This window comes from Hylaeus anthracinus, unplaced genomic scaffold, assembly GCF_026225885.1.
Source record: "Hylaeus anthracinus isolate JK02 unplaced genomic scaffold, UHH_iyHylAnth1.0_haploid 11994, whole genome shotgun sequence".
Lineage (NCBI taxonomy): Eukaryota > Metazoa > Arthropoda > Insecta > Hymenoptera > Colletidae > Hylaeus > Hylaeus anthracinus.
This window is the reverse complement of record NW_026534341.1, coordinates 9,102,169-9,130,051: the sequence shown is the minus strand read 5'-3', so window position 1 is coordinate 9,130,051 and position 27,883 is coordinate 9,102,169. Positions and strand designations below refer to the sequence as shown.

General features: G+C 41.5%; 1 protein-coding gene across 6 annotated transcripts in view; it reads left to right on the top strand.

Annotated features, from left to right (window-relative positions):
* Window positions 1–27,883, top strand: part of LOC128888435 (uncharacterized) — a 269,895-nt gene that overhangs the window by 161,787 nt on the left and 80,225 nt on the right. The window contains exons 1-2 of one of the 6 annotated variants that reach the window (XR_008460252.1): window positions 455–922; window positions 3,361–3,745. The exons of 2 other annotated variants lie outside the window; for them this stretch is intronic. The gene's annotated coding sequence lies outside the window, so the exon portion shown is untranslated. Of the gene's footprint in view, window positions 1–454; window positions 1,026–1,646; window positions 2,514–3,360; window positions 3,746–27,883 lie in introns of those variants that run through there. 3 more of the 6 variants (XR_008460250.1, XR_008460251.1, XR_008460253.1) reach the window with 3 other exon arrangements.

Sequence of the window (27,883 nt, the reverse complement as noted above, 5' to 3'; positions counted from 1 at the left end):
CCCTTTTTAGAAGCTGTACAATGCTTTTGTTCCATTATGATGCTTAGACCAACAGTTGTTAAACGTTCCAACGTTCTGCCTTCTCATATAAACCTTTCATTTGCATTACTTTCAACTAAATTTTTCAACAATCAATTGAAAAGCTTCGTGAAATCGTCTACCACTAAAATTTAGAACTATCCTTTCATCAGCCTTTTAAATGGCATCAAAGGCCGCATTATTAAACATCCACTAAAATCAAAAAACCCTTACAGTTACCCTTCAAGTCTCCCTATTTCCACCCCCTCCATCTCGGAGGCGTCACTCGTACCTTTACCCGCGGAAAAAATAATATAGTTCGGAATTCGGTGAACGATGCAAAGAATGAAATAACACGGGGGTGGTGGCATTATGATGATGGCATTATGAAAGGGGGACGAGAAGCGCGGCAGAAGAGTGAGCGAGAAAATGGGGTGGCTGAGAAGGATAGAGGAGGACGGAGGTACAGGGATCGTCGTGGCGTTTGCGCCTGGGGTTGTCGAGGACAGCGCGAAGAGGGCGTGCAAGGGTGATCGGCGTAGGTGGCGGTGCACGGAGGTGGGAGGACAGGGAAAGGCGTGGAATTGGTGGAGGCAGTCAGTGGCTCGCCGCGCGCCACAACGACCGTCGGATCTAGCCGTCGAGTTTTTCCACTTGTTACCGTATCGTGCACGGATCGTTCTTGCTGTTTGCCCCATTCTTTTTTTTCCCCTCTCACCGTTGTTCACTTGACCGCGCGAAAGGTCGATGGTGAAACGCGGAGCGCGTCGAACTCGAGGTTCAGGATTGGTGATCTGTGATCGAGTGCCCGCGGCTGTCGACTGGTCCTGATACAGTGCTCTGGGAAATGAATGCAACGGTTACAGTGTGAAACGTTGCCCGGTGCCACGACGAGCAATTTAAGGTGCAACGTTGTTCCGTGGACACCGTGGGTGAACAAGTGAAGCATATTTTCATCGTCGAAGAGGACCTGGTACCTCGTGAAATCCTCTTCCGCGAATGGCGTGGTACAAATATTTTTTTTTTAGTTCCCACAACGCGGCGAGGCTCGCGCGTATTCCATTTGATTTTTCTTCGGTTCGCGTGGGAGTTACGTTCCAGTGATATTCACCGATTTTCGTGCTCGCACTTGAAAACCTATGGAAAATGCGCGGGCGCGTTATGCGTGTGCCCCTGAGAGCGAAGCAGGGCTTAATCCAAAAAAATTACAATTGCAAATTCGAGTCGCAGACTTTCGCGTGGCCATATTTTGAATACATTATACAAATTGAACGTTGCATAAGTCCTCCTTACTTCCGCGGAATTTCATAACCTCCGCGGGGGCTTCGATCCTTTCCCGACTTTCCATTATTAAAGTGTGCCGACCACTTTGCCACCTATCGCGCGCGACCGTTTCCCTCCCTCCGAACCTCGCTTTTTCCGCGAATTAGTTGCATCTGACACGGTGGAAATTCGTTAGAAAGTTTGTTCCCTGAAGCTATAGTAACTTCGTCTCGACGTACGGACATTTTTCGTCCAATCTCGCGTTTCGGAAACGTTCTTAGGAAACGTCCAACTTCGCCGTTTCGTTGACTTCTTCGTGCTTAGCTCACGTTTCTATACATATCATTTTCATACAGTTTGTACTATTACTATAATATCTATAATACAGTTCAGTGCAATTTTTGGATTCGATGAAACTGAGACTATTCTTTATCGTTAGAATAATTTGTTTATTGAATTGTGCACTAAAGTTGAACGCACAAATGACGAGGCAAGTAATGATGTGTCACGCTTGAAGTTTTGATTAAACTGGTGTATACAAAATGAATACTTCAATATCATGAAATGAAAAACCAAGGAATGCGAAAACGATTTTATGAAATATTTTTGGCCCGAGAGAAATTTCGTGCAAAATCGTTCTCACATTTCCATATTTTCCATTTTATTATACCAGAATATTTACACTATGTATAGTTCGATCATAACCTCAACTGCAACGCACTATTACAAAAGTGAATATTCGCGTGTACAAGGAAAATAAACCTAGAGCTTCTCGTATTTGTTACAATTTTCAGATTTTTCCACTATATTGTTACATTTCCATTTTATTACTTCAATATATTACTTAATTCTGCAAAAAATATGTTTACATAAATGCCGTTGCCGCGGTGACTCTCTATGATCCTTTATGTTGCATTAATGTCAAATTAGGCACGATTAATCATCGTGACACAACTTTAAACAGGGATCGATGAAGAATACGTGTCATTTATTATCTCGTAAGATGAACTGTTCTATATTACGAAATAATTTAAAAATTGCTTGCACCGGCTAGCCTGTCAAGGAAGCAAATAAAATAAATTCAACTCGGTCGACGGATTTTGATAAATTACTTCTTGAAACGTGCTATGCCACTGTACCTTCGCACCGTAGTATCGACACTGACCATTATTTTTCGCTCGTCGTGGAAAAGTATTGCGAACTTCCCAATTCTGACTGCTACAATATCGAAGGTATCAAAAATTTCCAGAACATCCATGAAAATATTTTTCTTTCGATGTTCGAACCATCGATTCGGGCCAATGGGAGGAACTCAAATTTAACAAAGCCCGCATTCATAGTGGGATTTAATATAATCTGAATTCGAGAATTATGAGCTCCATTATGCTTTCATGCCCGCGTTATGATAAGTCTTACGGTATATGTAATCTTATTAAATAAATCCAGTGGTCGTTTGGCGCAGAATAATAATTATACGGTGCTATTCCAAGCGTTTAATTAGAGCCGTTTCGACCTTCTATTTATGGTACTCTGGAGCGTTTCATATTGTTCGAGTGGAATACAATAAGAAATCAACGTATGGTAGGAAACGTTATGGCACTATAATGGAACTTGTCCTATTTAATACAAATGAAAAATTTGAAAAAAGGAAGCTTAAGTATTATGAAAAGTACTAATACAAATTCTTGTTACCTCATTACCACTGTGTTTGATTTACAGAGAAACTATTTTACAAATATATTTAATATTAGATTCTTGTTAAAATTATAATTTGAAAGATCTCCATAAGCGCTCTGTAAATTTTAACAAATTTCCTTCCTTTACACTCTATCGATCGATATCGCGGAACTAACATGTTTACAATTTTATCATTGGGTCGATGTATCGAGTTCGCGGACGGAAAATTCCCCCGCGTATGTATTGTGTTAACGTATCAGCTTCGGCTGGAACATCGAGAGCGTTGGTTCCCAGAAAATATTTGTACCCGCATACGCGAGAAGTGCGATACGGTGACCACGAGAGCCACCGAAGGAGTCTTAATTTCTCGCGTCGTTCAGGTGATCACCAGTGAATTTTCAGAGAGGATGCTGCGTCTTCGGTGCCAGGAACTCTAATCTGGATTAGCAGTATGCGATCGTACGTGTCGTGCCTTGGGACTCGCGCTGGTCGCATCCCCAACGAGTGCTCGACTTCACTCTCGTGAAAAGGAGACGTTTATTTTCGCGAATTGGCATCGACGTTCGATGCTGAACGCGAAATCGACTTAGTGCGTCGAGTTCTCAAAAGACAATATTCGCCAGACGTATTTCTTTCGCGCTGAGAAATTGGCTGGCGAGAAACGGTGCGCGGCTTCATTTAACCGTCCTCGATCTTGGATAATGCTGCTGAAGAAGAGCCGTCGGTTTGTTGCGCGCGATGATTCGCCTGTTTCCAGCGTGATGAATTCCCTCGGGCTTCAAAGGAGGTAACGTAGCCCCTACCCGCGGAAATCAGCGGCTAAGGGGGGTGGCAGGATTTTTTTTCCTTTTCGTTCGTTCGATCCACGCGAAGGAATCGAGTACTGAAATTGCTGGCACTTCGGAGACACTAAACAAACTGATCGGTCAGTTTTGTAAAAGTACTGCAGAAAATATTCCACCTTCTCGGAGTACAACAAAGGCAAACATAATGTTAGGTTGTCTGGAAAGTACATGCCGATTTTTGGTAGATGGTCCAGGTCTAAATATAGGGTAATGGTTGAAAACAGATAACATGTATACATCCTTTAAATGGTGGAAAGGTTGTGGAACAAAATGGTACCTATGTAATTCAATAAATATACAGTCAGTTCCATAAGAATTCATACATGTTTGTAAAATAAATTTGTAATTGTAACGGAAAATTGATTTGAAAACATGAAGCCTATCATTTAAATTAGAAAAATTTCTTCAACAGATATAGAGGGTATAGATATTTATGGTATTGACTTTATATCAAAATTCAAATATGCCTTTGAAATTGTCTTAAAAATTTGCACGAACTGTTTGGACATCCCAATATTCATCCTTACCGATCAATTATTTTCGCATCTTTGAGCCCATGTCGCCTGAAAATGCCACCGAGTGCAAGAAACTCAGGGGGATGCATTTTTCCCATTATGTCTGATATAACAGGGAAAGCAAAACGACTTTTCCGCTTCCTTTGGAAGACACTTCGCGTAGCGGACAAAGCCAAGTCCTCTTACGGAGCCCGCGAGGCTCCCACGGTTAATTACACGAGATCGATATTCTCGTTACTGTCCATCGCGAACAGAGGATTTCAGTTCCGTTGTCTTTTCAACGATTGAAGTCCCGCCGAGTCGCTAAAAGGCTGCGTAAATTCCGCGCAAGCGGGAAAATGGTCTCGTTAGAATTTCATTGCGACGAAATATAAAACTCTACCCGTGCTCGTGATTTCCGTCGGCCCGTTGTAATATCCATGTTTTAATAGTCTGCGAAGAGCCCACGATAAGCAAGAACTTTAATTTCCGGGAATGGAGCCGCAGGACGGGGTCTGCGGCGTTAAGTAAATCTGTCGTGAACAATAACAGGAAGGAAGTAACGAAGTCCTGGCCTTCCTCCCTCTTTCCTGTTCGACGACAGTTTTATCGAACCTCGAACAAAGGGGGCATCCGTACGCCTCAGCTTCCCGTTGGAAACTTGTACAGCGAGCGATGGCTGGGAAAAATACTGGGTTAACAGAATTTTCAAACGAGCAGCTTGCCTTCCGTCCTTGTCTCAACCCCCCGTTTGGTTCCCAGCCTCCTTTCACCGCTCGCGAATAATTCTCCGCCCGCCTGGCGAGGGCTGCGTCGCTTCAAAAGCAGACTTGACGAAACGCGAGCTAAGCAGCAGCTTTCATTTCCTGTCAGAAGAAGCGTGACGACGACGTGTCGGGTAATGAAAACGCGGCTGCGGTTCAGGTGGCTCGTCCCCTGACAAGTAACTGGCGCGGAACGTAACGAGAAGCCAGCGCGCGTCATCGAACGTGCCCAATTTTTTATTCCATCGTTTTTGTTTACCGCACGCCGAGCGATTTTGCTCCTCTGCGAGCCTGTCGTCGCTTCCTACGTTATTGTTTGCGCTCGCTTTTTTTTTTCAATTTCATTCTACAATTCGACGATGCATGCGTTCTAGTTCGCGTTATAACGTTGCGTGTTCATTTTAGGAATCGAAGGAAGAATTATTTAAAATGTAAAATAGCAAATATAGAGAGATGAAAGGAAATAAATTCTTGTCTATGACAGAAATTTTATTTACCATTTGAATCGAGTTCAATCCTATTGAAATGTGATATTTAAATTCTCGAATTTATTGGTTTTTCCTCTTTTTTTATTTTTTTAGTGCATCGATGAAATTTCAGTCACTCTTACTCTTGAGTAATACTCTATCTGGTGACCCTAATTTTTCAAACCTTCTTCTTTAAAACATCTTCAATTTTTATAAAAAAATGGGAACATCCACTATAGCGCGGGCACTTTCCGTGACGCGTATTCCCAAGTCTTGTTGGCTTGCTTTTTAGGAAATTCATGTTTTGAGATAGAGACATGGCTCTGATCTTTTATAATTATACGGAGTGACGTGAATATTCTTTCTTGGGAACGTCTTTAGATTTTGCCAAAAACTCGAGCATGCACTACGACACGGGTAGCTTTCGTAACACGTACTTTCAAAGGCTTGCAGTCTGCTTTACAAACTGTAACCCCTAAATGCTTTGATAAAAACGACTACGATTTATCGGGGTATGCTGCTAGCGTTATATGTACACAATATTTGTTTGCGAGAATGGTTCTTGTGCTCAAAAATAATTTCAACGCATTAATGAAAATTAAATTAAAAGCTCGCAGATGCTGGTCAGCCATAGGAGACACACAAAGAGACTTTAAATTACAACTTCTCCTTTTATAATGTTCGAACACACTATATCCATCCTCCTAGACTAATGTTACTAGCTTACCCTCAATGCTTACTAGTCGTCACGACAAACGTCCTCTGAAACATGAAGGAAACCGCACAGTCTAAATGTTTCCTGTTCCGTTTCGAATGGCGCCCTTTGATTCCCGTCACGATCCGTCGTTACAAAACGATCCAGTGATCAGGATCGCTCGTTACTGGACCCATCGTGTCGAAATTCGTCGTGAAACATCCGATGACATCTCCGCCATTCAATTCCCCGTGTCGCGTTGTCCCTTTTCCCAGAGAAACACGTCAGAATCCTGGATCGCGACTATATTCGCCGTCTGCTTTAGAAAATGTTAGCTCTCGAGGTGGTCGAAGCATGGCATTGTTCTAAAGGGTCTATCGAAGTTGTAGCAAGGAACGTTATTATTATTTTGTGTGTGTGTGTGTGTGTGTTTGATTTTTCGTTCTGCAACAATCATTCGTTTCAGTCTCGTTTAAGCGAGCGACACGGTTCCACGGGCTTGCGTAACGACTTCCATGAGCAACTCTCGGAAGAACGATCGACGAAACAAATTGTTGGCGCGCGCGATAACAAAAATGTCGAAAGAACATGGCTTCGACGAGGAAGGGGCGAAAGGTGATGGGGTACGCCGGTTTGGGGAAGTTGAGGGGAGATATTACACGTCGGAGGAGAGACAAGCTAAAAAAGTGTCAGCCGACTTCTTCTGGCGTTGGCAGGACGCGGCGAGTCTTTAAAGAACGGAAGAAATGGCGACCACTTTTTTCGGACCAATGTTCTCTTTAGGTTCCTTCTCTAGAAGGAACTAGTTTATTGGTCAGATTATTGCTGTAAAATCACAATGGTACACAAATTCTCTTGGAAGACAAGTGTATAACATTAATTGGTGAGTCGAGACACAACGTGTGAAATTTACTCGTAACTTGGCAAATGAATTAATGTCCACGAGGTTGTTTTGAATCAGAATCAGTAGAACAGACTTGGACTTAAGATTCTTCAGGACCCTAGATGATTTAATTCTACGAGAGATCAGAAATGCAAAGCGGGTTCTCACCAAAGGAACTTAATTAAAGGAAACCAATCCACTAATCTTAGAATCCATCAGGCTTGCCCTTGTCTGCTCGCCTTGAATTTCCGATTGCGGTGTTAATCGTATTGCGTGGTAGAGGTAAATTCTAGCAATCTGTAATTAATGCGCAGGCTGCTTGGTACAGTGGAAACGTACAATTTATATATTCTGCATTTTAATAATATTAATTTAAATAACCACGTATCAATCTAATTCGTGGCATATTCTAGACAATCGTCATAATATTATATCGGGTCCATTGAATCACTATGTATCCACTGAACAACGCAGACGAATACCGACACGGTTTCTATTATCAAATGGATTATTCGGGTATTGTGTCGAACATGTATTCATTAGTCACACGAAATCGATGATCGAAAGTTTGTGATCCGTGCTCGATGAATCATTCACGTTCCATGACATTGGAATGGTCCGTTGCGTTGAATTCAGACTAGCATAATACGTCTGTTGACGATACTTGATCTCGAATCTCGTTAAGAGATAATTAATGATCCTGTTGGGACGAAGAGATTGCCCACTTCTATACGATCGCGCGACCCTCTCGACGCGTCGATAAGTGAAATTTGTCCCAAGACATTTTTTAGAGAGTGCTCCGACCTTGTTTACTACTAAACGCAGTCATAAATCTTGGTGATTTATAGCAGTTCGGACGTAATTCTGCTCAACTGCAGGATCGAATTGTCTGCCAAAGTGCAAAATTTGGTGCTAGAGAACTGTGCACGTAACTGAAATCAATTGATTACTACTGTCAATAGTGCTACGAAAACAATTTGTTTCATGATTTTACTATTTTAGGAAATGGATTAATTTGTACCGATAAATAATTTTACAGTTCATGTCCATCCAAAGGAGTTAGTCATTGCAACGATGGTTCAAGTGTACACGACCGATGTTCTACAAAATCCGTAGTCAGGGATCCGTGAAACATCGTAAACCCGATTGATTTTTCAAGCTGCACACGATCGACGTTCTGATGAGTTATTTGTTGAACAAACATCGACTTGCAATTTCCAGATTTCACCTGGAACCCTTGTGTTAAACGCGTGGAATGATGGCGCCATGTTATTTTATACAACCCCACTCGGACGAGCGGAACACTCGATGGGAGTCGTGCTTATCCGAATAAAAATCTCTCGCTGTACAGAATTGAATAGAAACGACCTTATTGTGCTTCCGTATAAATAAATAGTACGCGTCCGTCGCGTGACTCGAAACGTATTTGAATCTATATTGGAATCGAATGAATAAACGAAGATGAGTTCGACCAATATGTTTCACGTTCTGTAATTGAAAAATCGAGTCCCGTGAACGCTGAACTTGTGATTGAAGGAATGTCATAGAAAGGATGATTCTGACAGAGATACGAAAGATTTAAAAAATTCTTTAGATATGTCTCTTTATTAAATTCCAGCAAATCGTTAGGAATTCTATCCCCCGGAAAGAGATAATTTTCAGGGACCAGGTCGCAGACATTAACGGTGCCGTGGTGCTGGTATAATTACTGATTACGCGTTCCCCGGCCGACAATTACCCCGCTAACTTGACTTGCAAACTGCAACGAGCGAAATCAATTTTCAAATATGCGAGCTCGCACGTTAAATCCAGCGGATCAAATAATCAGATATTATAATCGGAATCATACTAACGGACCAACTGAATCGCGTGGTAATTACAGGGTGGAGTCCATTATCGTGCCCATATTGCCATGGTGGTCCGAGCAATCTATTAATGGATTAAATTCAATTTTTGTTGTATAATAAATATTCGTTTGTACTTTGATTTTATTTTAAAACCTGCGCTTTAAAAGGTCTAGAATTTTACAAAATGACTTCGTGAATTTAGTTTTGTTACATGTGCTTCGCCTTTAGGGAACTTGAGATTTTTTTAATATACTAATTCGCAAATTTCTTCTATTTTTGTATGATTTTCTGGCACCAGTTTCTGGGGCAGTGTGCACTACTTGGTTAAAGAGTCGAATCGCGTTTGATTGGGGTACGGAATCGATTAAGTGATTCTCGACGAAAGGATGTCTCGAAGCCACCGAGGTACCCTCCGCGACCGCCTTTATGGGCGTAAGGTTACGCGAAGGATTTGCATATCTGCGAATATCGACTTAGCCGGTTTGCATGGATGCGCATTTGCGGTGAACCGTCGAATAGAGTTAGACCCTAGATGTACGTGCCCCGCCGTTTGTGTGAGGATGTACATCGTACACGAGGGACCACGCACACACATGGAAACATCATACAGGGTGGTCCACGCAAAGCGTTATAGGTTGCCTTCTCTAAAGAATTGGCTACAAAAAGTAATAAGTAATTACTTACTGCACTTGTCATAATCGATAAAAACGTTGAAGGTAGTCACAACTATTCGATTTTCCAAAAAAAATAAAAAATGATACTAGTTAAAGTAGATAAATATATGCATAATACTTATTTTTAGTGTCAAAGAAAATCTTTGAAACAAGTACTACAGGAGAATAGTAATCAGAGTGTTCGCGAACATTGCTTGAGGTATTAATAATCGATACGTTCTATTCGTAGCAGTTTCCGCGAAAGCAGCTTGGATGGCTCGATATGGATCATCCTATATATCGAAGGAGATACTGCCGTTTCCTGAAATTGAAATGTGGGTATCTGGTATCGGATACAATTAAATACACCGTGCATCGTCCATTAAGGCATCGCGTAAGCAATGAAATTTCACAGACCGCCGGGGCTTAGCGCTCACCGTAGCTCCCGTTAAAGCCTTCCATTTCAAAAGTTGGTCCGCTAGCATTGATTGTAAGTATTGGTATGGAATCGTGCTGGTCAGAAGTTTGCTTGTTACCGTCGGAATTCGGTGTTGTCCAGGTGTATTCGTAATATCTGAAGGGCGAACAGCAGTCGAGGCATCGTGACGTGGTTACTATTTTCCTGAATAATCAATTCCTCCGAATTTTAAGTACTTGGAGAATTAAACAATGGAAAGCCAGAATATCCAATGATATTTATGCAGCAGATACACGAGAAGTGGTAATTAATCATTGAAAAAGAAATACAGCTTGTGTAGAATTTTATACCCAAAATAACTATGTTACAAATTCTGCATTTGTATAACTGTTTAGAAACATTGGAGATTATTATTAAACACTCATTTAACAATCAATGGATCATACGGGTTACTTGATTTATTCTTGACCGAGGCTCTCGTACCTAGTCTGATTACAGACGGTAGTCATTCTACTTGACCAAACAGTTACACGTGTACGCTTACCTGTCTGGCCTGTATCGGTCCTATAGTACTTGGTGGAATTGTCAGGTTTATACTACTTGACCGTACAAATACCAGTGTTGTGGTACTTACTCAATCATGCACAGGCAACGTTCCACCTGTCTGACCACAGCACAGAGCTATTCCACTTGTCTGACTACAAATAGGAGTTCACCACTGGAACCAGTGTCTACATGCTTAGGGTTTTTGTCTGGCGAAAAGGGTTGCGCTACAGGTATATTTTAGTTTCGAATGTAAAACTATGAATGTGTGTTTTGCCAATTGTTTTTCGAGTAAAAAATATTTCTAATCATATTGTGGTAAATAGTTGATTAATCGTCGAATAAGTTCCGATAAAATTCAAGCTCGTCTGAAATAATTAACTTCCGATTATAAAGTGAAATTAATTACGTAACAAAGTATTTTCCTCTTCCTTCATTGCCCATTTCGTCGAGAGTTTTCCATGGACACGTAACACGAGTGTCTCGTCGCGCTTAAAGTAGACGGCAGTTATGTAGAAAATTTGCGTGTCCTCGGAAGGAGGACAGGAGGATAATCCCTCGAGGACAACGCGAAAGTGAGAATGTCAGTGGAGTATCTCTTCCGACCGCCGTTCCCCTCGAAGAAGATCGAGTTAAGCTAGTCTGTACGCCGAGGCTATTGTAATCAGATGTGGCATTCCGGCAGGAATAATTAGAGTTCCCTCGAGCGGCAGGAACTTCAGAGTTCGAATTTGCAAATCTCAGCGCGGCTACCATGTTCCTCTTCTTTTCGTCTCTCCCTCCATCCACACACGTATCCCTCGTTTCTTGCGAAATTCGTCGAATTAACTTCGCAAATTGGTTCCTCTATCGTCTAACATTCGTCTACCTTCCCTATTAACTACCGGAAGTCAACTACGTGGCGCACCTGGATACTGAATTTTTCGATTCGCGGACTAATTTTTGTTTAAGGTCCCAGCTGAAGCGACGCGCGACTACAGATTAGAATTTAGATCCATGCTTGAGAATGTGTTAAGGCATATATTTAAAATAAATTCAAGCATAGACACTTCATATTTCGACGCTAGGCGTAGGTCCTTTAAATTAGGGAGTTCGTGAAATCACCTCTCGTCTCATAGAAAAAATGATACTATTCATTCTTAAATAGTCGTGAGTATTCAATCATCCAGCATACAGGAAAAATGTGAAATTCAGTAACGACTCATGAACGATACTTACAAGTGAAATTGATTGCGATAGTTTCAATACGATACTGCTGTTGTAAACTTTTCGTTAACTAGTCGTTTGATACGATAGTTATCGTCGAGCGGAGAAGAAAATTTCAAAGAGCTTAAGAGGAATTTTGTAACTGGAACAGGCACGAAAATTCTCACCGGAAAAATTCGAAACTCGCTTCGAAAGCTTGAGCGAAACTGCACGGAGAATCTCCATCTTCTCTCAACTTTGGAATATACGAGAGGCGAAGGTACGTGGAAAGCGCAGATAGACTTAAACGCGTCCACGTCACGGCAGTTTCTAAACAGTATTGGAGGGGGGTTCATTAAAGTGCGCTGGCGTATGAATAACTACAATTGAATCGCTCGGGAACTTCTTCACGAAAGTTTACCGTGAACGGGGATAAACATGTTCCACGGTTTAAAGTTTCGGTACAATGGTCGCGGAGGAAGTTTCTCCAAGATATCATTTTTGACCATCGCTCGTGGTCAAACTTTTTCGTTCCTTTCTACGAATAAACTTTGTTGTTTAGGTATTGTATATATAGTCATATAAGTATCCTCTATGTCTCTCGAAGAATTTTGTCTAAATTAAATGAAAAGTTTGATGTCTCCAAATAAATATTTATATATTCGCATTGAACAATTTATTTGGGAACATCATATCTATCATTTAACTTGGACAATTTTGTTCGATATATAGAGAGGGTATGAACACATGGGACTGACTGTATGTCTTTCTAAAATTCCTCGTACCAACCCTCAACTATTCAAATATTAAATATTTTCGTCACTTCGACGCGCAAACTTCACAATTTCACGAACCCGTGTTCCTGTCTCAAAAATGAGACTGCAGACAATTGTTAGGGGACGCCCAGTTGTAATACGATTTTCATCGTAAATTGAACGATAGGGGGTGGGGTCGTTATTCGAGTAGAAGTTCGACTAGGTAAACCCGCAATTCCCGCGTTTCACTTGGTGTATTTCCTGGGGCATGTGGTTACGTGCGGCGTGGATTTTCAGGAATATCAGTGCGCCTTCTCCGTGAGATTTTGGACGCTCCTTCGGGATGAGACGTGATCGCATGAACGAGCCGGTGTGGTCGCTCTCCTAGCTTAAACTGCGCCTTCTGCACCCGGCTACAATGAACACGGATGTTTGTGCTGACTGAGTCTCGCCGGAAATCCAGAAAGAGCACCCAGTTTTGACCGTGGCGCTGCCATTTTATGGCAGAGAGAAAGTTATGTGCTCGTGGAATATGGAACAATTGGAACGGTGGTACTTTCTGAAATAATTATTGAAGCCATGCGATGTTGCATTTGAATTTCCGAAGACTAACGGAGTGCTCAATGTTATTTTAGTCTTTCTTGTGCAGTTTTTAGGCCCTAAATTACATTGCTTCTGCTTTAAGTGAAACGGACCAGAAAATTTAACAGTGTTGTTTGCACAGTGTTGATCGCGTTACCAGATTCACCCCCGGGTATCGACGCCAAACACCGAATGGAGAATTTCGACCGCGGTTTCGGGAACTATTCGAACAGGTTTATCCGGTAATTGTGTAAATTACAAAAGTTTGCGGTTTCCGGCGTGGCGAATTACTTTCGCCCCGTTCAACGTTACGGTGTTACGAGTCAGCATTGGACATTAAACGTTCTCATTGTGATGAATTATTGTAATTCCGGGCGGAGTGAAACAGTGGGCCCTCTAGGTTTCCTTCCGTCGCATTGCGGAGCGTAATTTACAGAAACTCGCGGAATTTCGAAGCCCCGTCGCACTCTGCTCAGCTCGCGGACGTTAGGGACATTCTTCTTCTTTCGTCGTCTCTCGAGTACAGAAGACACTCTTTTTTATTCGCTCCCTTTCATCTCCATTTCCCTTTTCGACGTTCCTTTATTCCCTTGACCCCGCGTCCTCGAACGAAATTCATCTCCTCTAGGTTTTTCGCAGATTCGTCTCTCTTCCACTGAACAACTCGCAGAGCAAAATCTCCCTTGGGTTTATCGAAGGATGTGGGTCGTGTGTTATTAAACTCCTCGAAAAATTGCACGTTCTTTATTATTCGCGCCTTCCACGAGACACCGTTGAGATACTCCTCTTCGTCCTAATTGAATTTATCATTTTCTGCAAATTTTCTACTATCGGTTTTTCTCTTCGAAGCTAGTCGTCAAAGCACGAAGGTTCGTATGAAGAGAAGTTTATTATTCTGAGTCTGGTTTTATGCTTTGTAGAATTATTTGGTTTGCGTTGAATTACCTCTTTTCTATTTCTTTTTTTTATCAGAAAGCCTATATAATAACTATACTCTATAAAATATACTCTATAAAATAAAATATAATAAGATAAATTGCAAGTACAGGAACATAATTTCTAAGTACAACCTTTTACTCACAGCCTCAAAAATCACCTCAATTCATTAAGTCCTGTACCGTTAGCATGATAAGTTCATTACTCAGTCTCATCCTCGCTCCACTCTCCGAGGTCCTTAATCAGGCTTCCTCAGCGCCATGATCAAATAGGCTGAACTTTAATAACCGTGAAATTCGCCTCCTCCGTTTGTCATAATTTCCAAAAACTGGCGCAGTTTTCACGGCAGAATGAATCTATAAGTAGTCAGCAGTTCTCGAACAGTTCATCAATCGTGAAAGGAACTGACGCGGCATTCCCAAGAAAAATAGAGTCAGGTGAGGTGTAAATATCTCAGGTTTCGGTAATTGGCGTGGTAGAAGATTCATTAGTTTCCCAGCGACAGCCAGTTCGAAGGCTACTAAGACATCGCAATCCCGTGGAACGGGGAACACGGCCTCTCTCCCGTTTCAATTACGAATCAGCTCGCTGTGAGCTGATCGTATTGCACTGTCAAGCATCGTTGTGCATTCCGATTGATACAAAGTGTTCGAACAGATACGTATTCGTCGCGTTATGCAGCATTCCTCGAGTTATCAGGCCATTAGCAGCTCGTATGACTGACACGAGACACGCATACATTCACGAAGAACATCTTTCAATTGTAACGTGATCATGTTTATGAAATTATTTGCAGGTGGGTGGAGTAGTTGAGAGTTCTTAACCCGCCTAGCTTCAAAGAGTTAAAGGTTAAAGAATGTTTTTATTCAATTCTATCTTTAAAATTAAGGTTGCATTTGAATTCTATTCAAATGCAATTAAAAAAAAATTCAATTCTAATTTTCGTTTGGATCAGGTTTTACATATTCGAGGAGAAAAGTGAATAAAACTCCCCTTCTAAATTCCTCTCTTTCATAGTTAAAATCTCCAGTAGTAGAAGCTGTGGAGCGCCCTTTTGGGCGTAATTTATACCTCTGACGTCGACGGCATGATATGGGTCTCGGGACGAAGATCTTCGACACGAAATGCGTTTCAGGCGAGACAACGCCGGAACCTCGTCGAAGCGCCATTGGCTCGTCGGAATTCCACGCCGGAAGTGACTCGAGCGCGAAACATGAAAACGGGCCACTGGAACCAAAGGCATCAACACGCTGCGACCACCGTCGAATTCGACGATCGACTTCCTGCGCGTTGCACGTCGCATTTCCCGCTCTGAAAACTGCTGGCGGGAATCTTACGAAGCGCAGCTGGCTCGAGTGCGTCGTGCTATCGAGGAGTTTACGAGGGGAAGGGGGCATGCATATCGGGCGCCGCAATGCAAGAACGACTGGAAAAGAACGAAGAAGTTCCTGCAAACTTTTTCGGGTCGATTTCGGGACACGTGTTACGAACGGATATCGAGTTAATCGTCCCACAACGATTTACCGCTGCGGAATTCACCGTATGTATCACTTCGAACGCGCTTTTCGAGGCCAAATTGAAATTCCTGAATGGGTAATAGATTTCTGCTGCGTACGTAGGGCACTCGTTGCCACGTTTACGCCCCTGGACGCCTGTTCCTTCTATCCTTTAAGGTAACGACCGCCATTAGAAAGAATTCAAAAGACCTTGAAAGTACATTTTACGTCATTACGTTCCACGATAGGATTTCAAACTTTCCACCTTCGTCATCAAGGCATACTTTCGGGATCGCTTTATTACCCTGTAACTTTGAACGAGCTTGTGTAACGAGTCACTGACCTAGTCTGGGGTGGAGCTGTCAATTTACATGGTAAAGTACGTGACATTACATTAACAAAAAGGCTGATGTAAATTAGTAGGCTGTAGAATATTCCAGTAATTGTTGTAAATAGTTGTAGACTAATCAAGTGTATTTTTTAACCGCATCTCCTATGCAAGCACTTCGAGTACTCTACTTTTTTCATTAGGAGAAAAAGGAGTTCGTTGGTTTGGAAACCAGCAGCAGAGAAAGATTAAATCAAAGAAACGTGATAAGCTCCTTAGCACAGAGAACGGCTTATTACACGGTATACATTCAATGAATATCGAGTGTTTTAACGAGCAGATTTTTACTACGGTGGCGTTGCCGAAGTGGAAGTTTAGGAAATACCCAGTGTATAAGCTACGAATTTCTAGCAAGGATCTGCCGAGGCACAAAGGTGGTAGAAAAGGGTTTGGTGCTTCATAGAAAACAGAATGAAGATGAGGATCGCTTTAATCCTATCTCCTTCGCCTAGGGGATTTCGCTCTCTTAAGAAACTACCCTACCTTGAATGGAATATGAAAATTGGCACGATGGAGCGTCGTGCGTTATAACGCGTTCATTAATTAAAATTCCCTTTCCTTTGCAAAATGCACAAGTAACCACGAAGCAACGCGTGCGTCACGTTTGGTTTAACGCTCTGAAATATTTTAATAAATATTTGGGTCGCAATGGTTCATGCGTAACGCGTCTATCGGCGATTATGAGGACGCGGATAAACGACGAGTCGCTGTTCCTGTGTTCCATGAATAAATCATTGGGTTTAGCGGTACATTGGATTAGCAATAAATTCGAAATATGCTCGTGTTAAACGAAGCGTTAAATTAAATCGACTTACCGATTTAATCGACAGTGATTTCCCGCTGACGATCGCTCATACTTCGACTTGTTATACCGCGACTAGGGGACGTAAAAATTCTTCAGGATAAGAGACGTCACAGAGTCTGCTACGACTCTTATTAAAGCTTCGTGCTTTTCCTGCTACTTCATTCCTGTCTTTAGCTGTATCCACCTGCGTACAAAGCCTGAATTAGGCTTCAGTATTCCGTACTAAGCTCGGTTGTAATTTAGATTATGCCTTCGAAGTGGCGATAAAAACTTAAGCTACAGGCTTGTTACTCTGCTCATGCGCTAGAGAAATGCAGCTATAGTGGCACTAAAGATGTACGTTGTTGCTGTTATTATTACTTTTTATAACCCTAGTGTGTCGAATAGCCTCAGCTTTTTCGATCGAGCAAAACGCAGATACTTTTAACGACCACGTAAAACGTCGCGTGCAGCCAATTTCTGGTGTTAAAAAAGACGCGCGATAAATCCGCTTAAGCGCGATTTACGCTACTTTGAAGCGCTACTTTGAGTTCTACGCTGCATAGAGATTCCAGTCTTTGCTTCCACTCGGCGCTCAATAAATTGAAACATCCTTCCATGTTCAGGTTAATAGTGTAGTTTTCTAGGAAAACTGGTCTTTCTTCACAAATAAGGACATTCGTCCTAATGGATAATGTTGATAATTTTAGTATCCTCAATTGTGGACCCCAGGTCTGAAAGTGTTAAAGGTAACAATTACTCTTATGTCTAGAGTTCTAATTACTATTTCGCAGCTGATTAGCTTGCTATTACTCGCGACGATGGATTACCAGGTCTCACCACAAGGACGTTGCTTCGTGGACGTATATATACGCCCTTCTCAGTCAAAGGGTTAACCTGAAAACTTTAAGGTCCATTATACAAGCATTATCGTTCATCTCTGTTATACTGCTCGCGTGGGCGAATGAAGAAGGAACAGAAGCGAGCAATGTGATTTACGTTTCCACTTCTCAACAGACCGGGACTAATGCCGTGTTCACGTGCTGGGTGGTTCGCGCGTGTCGTACACTCGTGTGTCCTGGTGGTGAGGGTTTCGTGGAAAATTGGCTCCTGGAAGGATTGGACGATATTTCTGCAGTCTGAATGCTGAAACGGAACGGATCTGAGTTTTTAAAGATGAGTCCAAGGCTCTCCTTCGTCCTCTTCCTTTCTATTCGGGACATTTATTTTGCGATTCTTGAGAAACGAAGCGAAGTTGGGTCATATTTCGTTGAACTTTCGTTCTGTACCCTTTGTCGAGCTTTGTTCTCTGGGAGAAATATAAATTTTGAAGTTTACGAAAATAATGTTTTTGTTCCTAGCTGGCCAACGTTTCTTATTAATATGTATCGTTTTTGAACTCGTAGTAGACTTTCGATAAAATTTAGAATATAAATATGTCTGTGATAAATGGCTCATGGCTAGAAGCGTGAGTGTATATTATTTCTCAATACTTGGAATATTTTTGTATTAGTCTTGAGTGAGTTATGCCTCGTTCATATTTTAATGGAGCTATTGGAATATACAGGCAATCCCATAAATACTCTTATACCTCTTATTCTATAATACCTCCTTATCAACGATAAGTATTGTAAATTGTATCTTATACAATATAGATTCTGTTTCTATCACCAGAGAAGTAATATTAAACGCGAGGTCGATGAATTTTGCTTTTCAGAGGCTCGGGTGGTCTGATGAACTATCGGTTAGATATTTTGTTTACCTCGAACGAAGTAATTCATCCCAATCGAAATTCTTGGTAACCAGTTGCAGAGATCCCGCAATCTCAAAACGAAGACCATAGAGCAGTACTCTGCCAATTCAATATTGACCTTTTCGATGTTGTGACGCCGATGCGGGCACCACAAACGTTCACTTTGACGACCACACTGCCCACCAACATGACTCTGAACAGTCTGAGATCCACCATTGGAATATTTACTCAGCCAATTAACAGAGAACTAGCGATGAGACTGAGCAAGGGCTTCGCCCTGCGGGATATACGTTGGTCCTTGGTTTTGCTATAAAATCTGAACCTGTAACAACTCAACGTTATTATAATATATTCATTGATCTAAGATTTGTTAAGTAGCGATGAACATCTCCGTTTCTGGGATCCACTTAACAAAAGTAATTTATACATAATAAGCGTCGTCTGAATGTAATTCAAACTGGCAGTCGAAAAGGACAGCCACTGGGAAGCACACGCCAAAATTAAAGGCGCCAAGGTTTCATCAAAAAGTGGTTCTTGCATTAACGAAATTGTATAACCCCTTAAAACTTTAACGTAAAAAAATTGCTATATATTAACCGTCTGGTCTCGAAACCATGTATCAATAGCTCCAGCATTTCAACAAGCCTTGTCGCCGTTGAATGGTCCATTAAAAAGTGAAACGTCACAGTTTGGTAACCCATCTTGCAAGATTTCGTTTTAGCATCTTTTCAGAATGGCACGTCTGGCTGTGGTCTGAATATGAATGAGATTTTGAATTCAATTTTATCCGAACTTATGGATGCTAATTAGAATTTTTAAAGGGTCTTAATTACGTACCTAAATGGAATTCAATGCCATTGTCGCCGGTATCTTTGTATAAACGCCGTCGGCGCCACCCTCTTCGTGTCCTTCTACGATGTACCAGGGGTCAATTGAGGTTCAGTGCCGTAGACAGCATCGAAGAACCCTACTCGGGGGTCTAAGAGGGAATTAATTAACTACCGAGTGTCCGCTTGTATCTCCTTGATCCTGAGAGGACACGGCCCATCCTCGTTTCGAATTGTTCTCCACAAATCTCCGCAAATTAACTCTATTGAGGGGCTAACCATTGATCCGTGTAACTCGAGTAAGCAACTAAAGGAAAATGTACACTGGAAACTGTGTTTTCACTTTTTATTTCAATTTCTGCTAACTCGTATATCAAAAAATATAAACAAAAATTAGAAATATTTTCTCTATGAGCTCTACTTTTAATCAAAGTTTCTTGGAATCCAGCATTTAAACCTCCACAACATGTAGTTCAGTTCTTAAGCTAAAGTGTTCCTGTCAAAACTTCATTTTCCAAAACAGACGTCAAATTCAACGCAGAATCATTGTCGATATTCCAGTTCCTCGTTTGAATTTCGGCGCGGATCTGCCTTGGAGCAACTCTCGATTCCATGCCACGTCAATCAAGACGCAACGCCGCAAGATAATAAGCCGCGGGTCTGGAGATGATTTCGTCCAGTTATCCCAGCAATTAGGGAACGTCGAACACGATGTGATGAACGTCGATGGATGGAATTGCCAATGGCGATATCGTACGCGATTATTTTGGTAATGATCACGATGAATCTGCTTGGGGCCCATTCGCAGCTCTCAAAATGGGGAGCCAGGCAGTTTACTACGTAATCTCGAACCATACTAGCTCGATCAAGACTTCCTCTTCGCAGGATCTAGACTGATGTTGATCAATATCTAACATTTAACTCCTTCCTATGAATTGTAATTTTCAAGGTTTTAAGGTGTCCGGAGACAAAGCATTGGTTCACAGTTCAACGAATAGCAGAAATAAGCGAATTCGATAGTAAAGAGAGAACAAAAATAGATAAATATAAGAAAATTGTGAATAGTCAATGAATAGACGAAACAATCGTACAGGATATACGATCCAACATCAAAGCTCTGACACAACTAAAAATTAAGAGAGCACAAATCTAAGGAGAGGATAGGCTGATAAAAAGTTTAATCATTCTGTCTCGCGTACATAAATCCTCGAGAGTGACGCAGCCCTTTCTTAGCGAGCGCCGTGCTGGCGCTTCTTCCGTTCATGTTCCATTAACATTTTAATATTCTGCACATTCAGTATACCCGACGAATAGGAGCATAATGCGACCCGAAACAAAGGCGCGCGAATTTATTACGGCATTGTTTTAACGTTAGTTTTCTGGACTCCGAGAATGTGTACAGCGGGGGAGGATACGATGCATCACTCGGGCGGATGTCCTGCGTTCCCTCGGTGTCTTTTTCGCCATTTGTAGCTCTTTTTGTGCCATAGACGCGTATCTGGTGGCTAGACACCGCTCCCTTTCTCTTCTTTTCATTGTTGTGCTCTCCTATATTTTTCTATCCACTTTGCCGCGAGCTTCAACCGCTGTGCTTCGCCTGTTTGCCGAAAGTTACGGGAATAAAGCAAAGTTTATGACGTTTCGACGTATTTATATCTCGTGCACCACCAGCGCTCGGGCGCGCGTAATCGTCTGGTAAACAAGAAGAAACGCTCGCGACGCGGTCTCCCGTTTCAGTGTTACCTATGTTACGCGTCGCGTTCTACCCCGATCGCGGTAACGCGTCACTTGATCTTGTTTTATCAAACAAATCAGTGAGGTCACCGTTGTTGGTTGTTATTGTTGCTTTGGAATAAGCTGCATGGACTGCCAATTAGTGAAAGATGGACGAAATTCTAATTTAAATAGAATATTTAAAACAAGGGATGAAGGATGAAAAACGTTTTAGGTTGAGGTACCTACTCAGTATACAGTCAGTCCCATAAATATTCGTAATTTGTCTAAATTAAATGATAGATATGATGTTTTGCAAATAAATTTGTCACTATAAATATATATACGTGTAAAGTTTATTCATGTACGTATTTATTATGAAACATTTCTTTGGAAACGTTAAGCCTATCATTTAATTTAAACTTTCTTCAATAGACACAGAGGGTATGAATACTTATGAGAGTGTCTGTATTAATGAAAATACTATGTTGTAATATTACCATAGAGTATTACTTTACCTGTGCTTCGCGTTTGAAACTCAATACCTCAATACCCTTCAACGTGTGTAGTTCATTAAAACGAGAAACTATTTTCAAGTAATTTATTTTCAGTTTACCCGATATAGAGTCACGTTTCTTAGGTTATTTTCTAAATATCAAATATCCCGATCCTATTTTCTCGCATTTCTAACGCGAATCTCGAATAACCTGAAACTCTTCAAGCGCCTGATGCACCCACGGCCAATGAACAAACAAGATTAGAGTACGACTAAAATAACGAGCACTTTTGCATCTCCCAAGAAGAAGGCGCGGGAGGACGCGTGGAAAGGACGGGACGAAGGGACAAGTAATCCAGCAGTGAGCGTAATTAATTGGCTCCGTGTACAGCAGTATGTCCTGCTCCTGGATGATATAAGAGTTAATCCTGCGGAGTGCAGTTGATATCCAGCCATCAGTCTGGCGGATTGCATCATCCCTGGGTATCTCAGCCTCGTCAACCGTTCGATCTGCGTAACTGCAGCCTCCTCGTGTTCCTTTCGCACTCTAGTTAACTATCGCTGCGCAACGTGGTCGCAAATAAAACTTCGGCTCTTTATGCGCGCGTAACTTTTGCCCGGTCCGTTTAGCGCAATCGTAAGTTAGGTTGCCCGTGAGCTCTGACAGAAATACGAAGCTCACGGCTGAAAGGTTGATTTCGAACACCGTTCCTTTTTCTCGGTTCAACTGATACGCGTGTAGAACATTTTTCGGATGATTTGTGCACGCGACCTGGAGACTAGAAATCTGTTAGCCCGCCATCGAAGGATAAAACTGTCTTGTGCGATTTATTTGTATCGATTCGGAAATGATTAGCTACTTATTCAAGCTTCAATGCAGGTAGTTTATTAACGACGTTTAGGATTGTAACGAGTCTCTTGTAAAAAGTCTATATAAATTGAGTGTAAAAAAAATGCGTCTCTGGAGAATAATTTCATTTCTCTGATGTCTGAGAATTAATCTTAATTTTCTTGCGTCTTAAAAATATCTTAGGAGTGTCTTTGTAAGTTCCTTTCAGGATCTCGGGTTGTGTAATTTAACTATATTAAATTATTTTCTTTCGGACTCTGACAAGGTTTATTGGATACAAACACAATGAGAGAAGAACTTGGGAGGAATTTATTTCAAGAAGTAGTGCATTAAACCGTTTTCGAAGCCGTCCTTCTCCACGATAAAGCGTTTGTTCCAGTATTCTATTTTACTTGAATTGTTCTCGTAATGAAAAGCACTTTTGGTTTCTCGGGGAGCCAGAGTTACATTGTTTGTTTTGAATGATAAACATCTGAAAATTCATTTCCGCTTCCATTAGGTTCGCCCACCCGTTTCGGACAATAAACGCATTCTCGGTTGTCTTATTAACTTCTCTATTATTTAGCCGCCGTCTTACAAGCAAGCAAATGCTCGGTGCGAATTTTAATCAAAATTTACGCAGATTTGTACAACAATTAAAAATAGGAGAATACTTCTCTGCGTAGTTTGATCTGATGTCACTTCGAAAGCTGTTGGTTGAGACAATTTCGAAATATTTAATATAGCATTTATGTTATCACTATAAATTCTCATCTTGGGAAGTTTATGTCGACCCTCTTCAGAATACAAATGCTGAGGGGAAAAAATAAAAGTTCTAAAATCAGATAAGAACAGGGTAAGATGAGTTTTACTTCAAAAAGAATTTTTTTATTCTCTTTACAACTTTGTCATTTCTTACCACTGTACTTTTTATGTTTCTTTGTAACTTTTATCATTCCCCCTTGGCTTTCGTATTCAAAAGAAAGCTCAGACCTAAGAACAAACGTTAAATAACCATGTATTGCTCGTGATGGCTACATTAGAAACACTTTCCAGGGAAATATTGCCTTGAAAGGAAATTCCCTTGAAAATAAAAATTACTTGCTAAGAAGAAACAAACTTCGTTTTTCTCCAATTAGATATCTAAATTAAAAGTAATTTTTCGCGTTCGAAATAAATAAAAGAAATGTAATTGTCGTGTAGAAAGTGCAAAACCTTTTAGGAGTCCTCGTTAAAAATGAAAGGGTATCGACGCGGAGTCTTCGGTTCTCGTTAATAATGAAAGACTCTTTTATGCTCGTATCACCTTGTCATCCTCGTGACCGCCAGGGGGTGGACTATTAATTAATTGTGCTCGCAAAGCTCTTCATCGGTCGCTAACGATTAGGGGGTTGGGTATGAGAAACCAAGGGGGGTTTTCAAATTAGCGAAGAACATGTTGGGAAGGGGAGCTCCTTTTTTTTTATTCTTCATCAAACATTTTTTCTTCCAATTTGCTTCTTAGTTCGTTCATTTAGCCTCTCCATTTTCTCGGACGATAAATTGGACGCGGAAGAGTATAATAATGGGCTCTAGGCTGGAGAAAAACACCGTTCGTTACCTTTATTGCCCGACTGTATTTCCCGTGGACTAATGGAAGCGCCACTTGTTTGGATTGCACGACATGCTCGATCTCTGCAAACTGTTGCTTGTCTAAAACAGTAAAGGTTTCAATGATAAATTCAAAGTTCATAGAGAACTGAAATTGTTCTTTGACATGCAATGGTCTTTTGTATGTTCTGGATAAAATCACAAAGTACAGAGGATTTTTTAATTAGAATTTGACTCTTTTATACATAATGGCAAGAGAAAATTATTCCTGCCGAATATGATACAACTCATAGTTCTTAGTCAAAAAATAAGTCTACCTTTGCAAGATTAAATTTTTTCCCGTATCAATTTATTCTTCCCCCGCTTAAAACACAGCTTGACCCAGTTTCTAGACTCCCGCTGCATACTAAAACTGAAAGATTAGTCTGCTTTGTAGACCAGTAGTAGCTTCAGCTGCAGTAGATTACTAAAGCTAGTTACTACGGGTACCATCTTTTAATTTACAACGGTGACGCGTAGAACTTCCATTTGTAAACGGTGTAATCGCGAGAAGAACAAATAATTAATTGCATCTTTCAAACTACGGTGAATAAACAAGTGTCTATACGCGCTCTCGGGAAATTGAAGTTATTTAACTATCGGCTCAGACTATCGCCCGTGAGAGTTCTCTGAATCGCACAATGAACTTTCTTGTTGAGAAACCCTTACGTACGAGGCATTGTCTTCATTTACTTACAGCGGGTAACTCGAAACTTTTCCTTGGTAATTAAACATACACTGTTTTACTACTGTTCCACGAGGACTTGAGGGATCCGTCTAGTTTGAAATCAGGCAGATTGAATGGTATTTCAAGGCTTATTTAGATAAAGTGTTAGGATTATCAGTTTGAAAATTAACATGTGTATTTATTTACGTTTTGCCAAGATGTACTTTATACTACTTTTACGTAATAACTGGTATTGGTATAATTTAGAATTACCCTGTATAATATTTCTTAATTATGTAAAGTAATTGCGCGTCCGTAATATTCTCTGAGACTCGAAACTGAGAAAATGTAAGTAAAAACGTATCCGATGTATATTCATGCAAGGCAGTCCAGTTTGAGTTCGGCAGACAATGTTAAAACATATACAGAATTCAGTTCAAAGTTCTAAAGCTCCGAGTTTCGCAATAATCCCCTCAGCATAATGTTTGTAAATCGTGAAACTTTCAGACGATGCGAAAGAAAGTTATTTGCGGTGTCTTCGTACTGCCGGAACACTTGAAGTTTACCGTAGGATATATACAACTGCATGAATTGTTCAGTTCATATTTTCCTATTAAAACACAAAAAGGATCCTCAGTAAAAGTACACGCTATCACAATATTAACAAAAGAGTGTACAGAGGGCCAAAGTCCAAAGGTCGAAGTTATTAGCCCAAAGTCTTCCACAACTACTTTTCAAAATTCACAATGATCCTTTCGACATGTTTTCGAGGATCGGGACTCCAGGGAATTATAAACAAAAAGAAATCGATTTGTCCTTATCTCTGAAGTAGCTAAACTCCTTAACAGTCTGCTAGTTATCAACGATGCATGTCCTCGTAGCTTCTTCAAACGTCGTCGAAGCTTCCTTCGCTTGATTACCCAAGATTAAAGCTTCCCACGTATTCCACGCGACCAGCAAATAACGTTTTCCGCGTGAGAATAAATTAGCAGCGTGGGAATCGGGAGAAAGCGTTCGTTGGAACGTGTTTAGCCGGCTTCGCGCCCATCAAATATCACTGTATGCCGGTACGCGTACGAACGCTGGATGACACCAATAATAAATGTAATGAATTTCGCCTTCCTCGACAAGCACGGCGGCAATTTTATTACCAGGAGTGTTTCGCCTCGCGTCACAACCGACGGAAGCAGGGATAAATAATGCAGCTTGAGCGCGGGGGCAACATTCTGATGCGTCGCGTCGCGAATTGTAAAGAGACGCGTCCCTGTGTAATGGAGAAAAATGGTCGCACTTTATGCTAAAAAAACGGCCGCAAGCCAAACGAAATTGCCGGTCGCGTTGTCTCGAATGCAATTTCCACAGTGCATGGAATACCGTTCGCGTGGGAGATCCTGCGCTGGGATTTAGAAACATCGATCGCGCGGATTCATCAGCTGAAGGTAGTTTTAATGGTGTGTTTACTGTTATTTGTGTTTTCAATGCAGCGTTCTGCGAGTAGAAGTAGAATATACACGGCCCACCTGAAGCTAAACCATATACAGTCAATTTCATAAATATTTGTACTCTCTATGTGTATTAAAAAAATTTGTCTAAATTAAATGATAGGTTTTATGTTTAAAGTTTATTCACGTATGCATTTATTATGAAACATTTATTTGGAATCATTAAGTTAAATAAACTCAAAGAATACGAATACTTATAGAACTGACTGTACATATCCAATTTTACATATTATAACATACATAGTTCCCCCACCTCAAACGTAGTTACATAACGTATTCGACATGTCGTCGCAATTAGAACCTTCAACCGAAGTAGAATTGACATATTATATTAGTCAGACCTATCATCCAACGCGTACAAGACCCATGGAACTCGATTACCTCGAGAATGAATCTTCGTACGAGAAGATTGTATTGCACGTTCCCTGCTTTCTTTTGCCCAAGGAATCGCTCCATGGCTGGAAATACTGCTCCTTGTTGACCCACTTCGTGTAGCGGAGCTGGAACGTATTGCAGTCGATCGGAAGATCCGTATCGTGTCTTACTTTGCATGGAAGCAGAAGCCGGCTTTCTCTATCCGACATCTGGATCGAAGGAAGATACAAGATCAATCTCGGAGCTCGATGACCCCGAGACGCCGATGGCCGCGAATGCTTGATCGACTGGACGGACTTGCGGCGGTTGCAGCGAAGTGGAAAAGCAGCGAGGGCGAAGAAAACGGGAAAAAGGGGGCGAATAAAGGCATTTGTAAGCGACGACACGAACGTTGTAACGTACGAATTTATCGCCACGAATGCGGAGCCAGCCGCACTCGTCGGTCCGAGCGACTGCTCCTTTATCCCCTGGAATCTTGGCCGTGAATCAAATCTCTGATTTACGAACGCTACACGTGTATATCAATTCCGCAACGAGCCGATTATCGGCCTGGCAGAAATGGTCGCGCAGCCGGTCGTTGCTTTCCGTTGAATCCCTGCCAGCGATACACTATCCGCATCAAAGGAAAATATCGTCGAGCTTCCTTTTTCTCCCATCCCCTAAGTTCGCCTTGCAGATCTCCTTTCGACGCTACGACTTCGAATCCACCTTAGACGCTTCTTTTCTCACTATATCGCCTTTGATACTCGTGGTGATTGGGAATTAATGTTGTTGGGCCTCTTTATATACAGGGATGTTCTTATGTTTATATTTCTTCTAGCGTCGGTTTGCTTGAGAAAGAGTAATTTTCTGAAAGAATGTGTGGACCTATTGAATCTTTAATTATATTTGACTTAGCTTTTTCTGTGTGTGAGTCGTTGCTTTCCGTTGAATCCTTGCCAGCGATACACTACCGTATCAAAGGGAAATATCGTCGAACCACCTACCCCAACCCATCGCAGATTTTCTTCCAGCGCTGCGACTTCACCTCCGGCGTCACAGACTTTTTTTCGCGATGTTTCCGCGTCGCTGATACTTCCGTGGATCCATGTCCGATAAGATGTTTCTCCTTGCAGACGGATCCGCGAGCCGGATGTCTGCCGACGCTTGTATTCTGCGCGCTATCGAAACGGGAATTACGCGAAAAGTGGCCCCCTTTCGCTTCGTTCCGATCGACAGAATTCCGTGTCGACGACACAGGCGTCGTCTATCTGGGTTTTCCATTTGGTATCTTATTGGGTTATCAACTTTTCGGTCGTTCGTTCCTTGCCTGGCGTTAAAGTCACTGGCGCCAACTTCCACTTTAGGTTCCCTTGGTAGTTTATTGTGTAAGATAGAAAATGTATTTTCAATATTTTTAC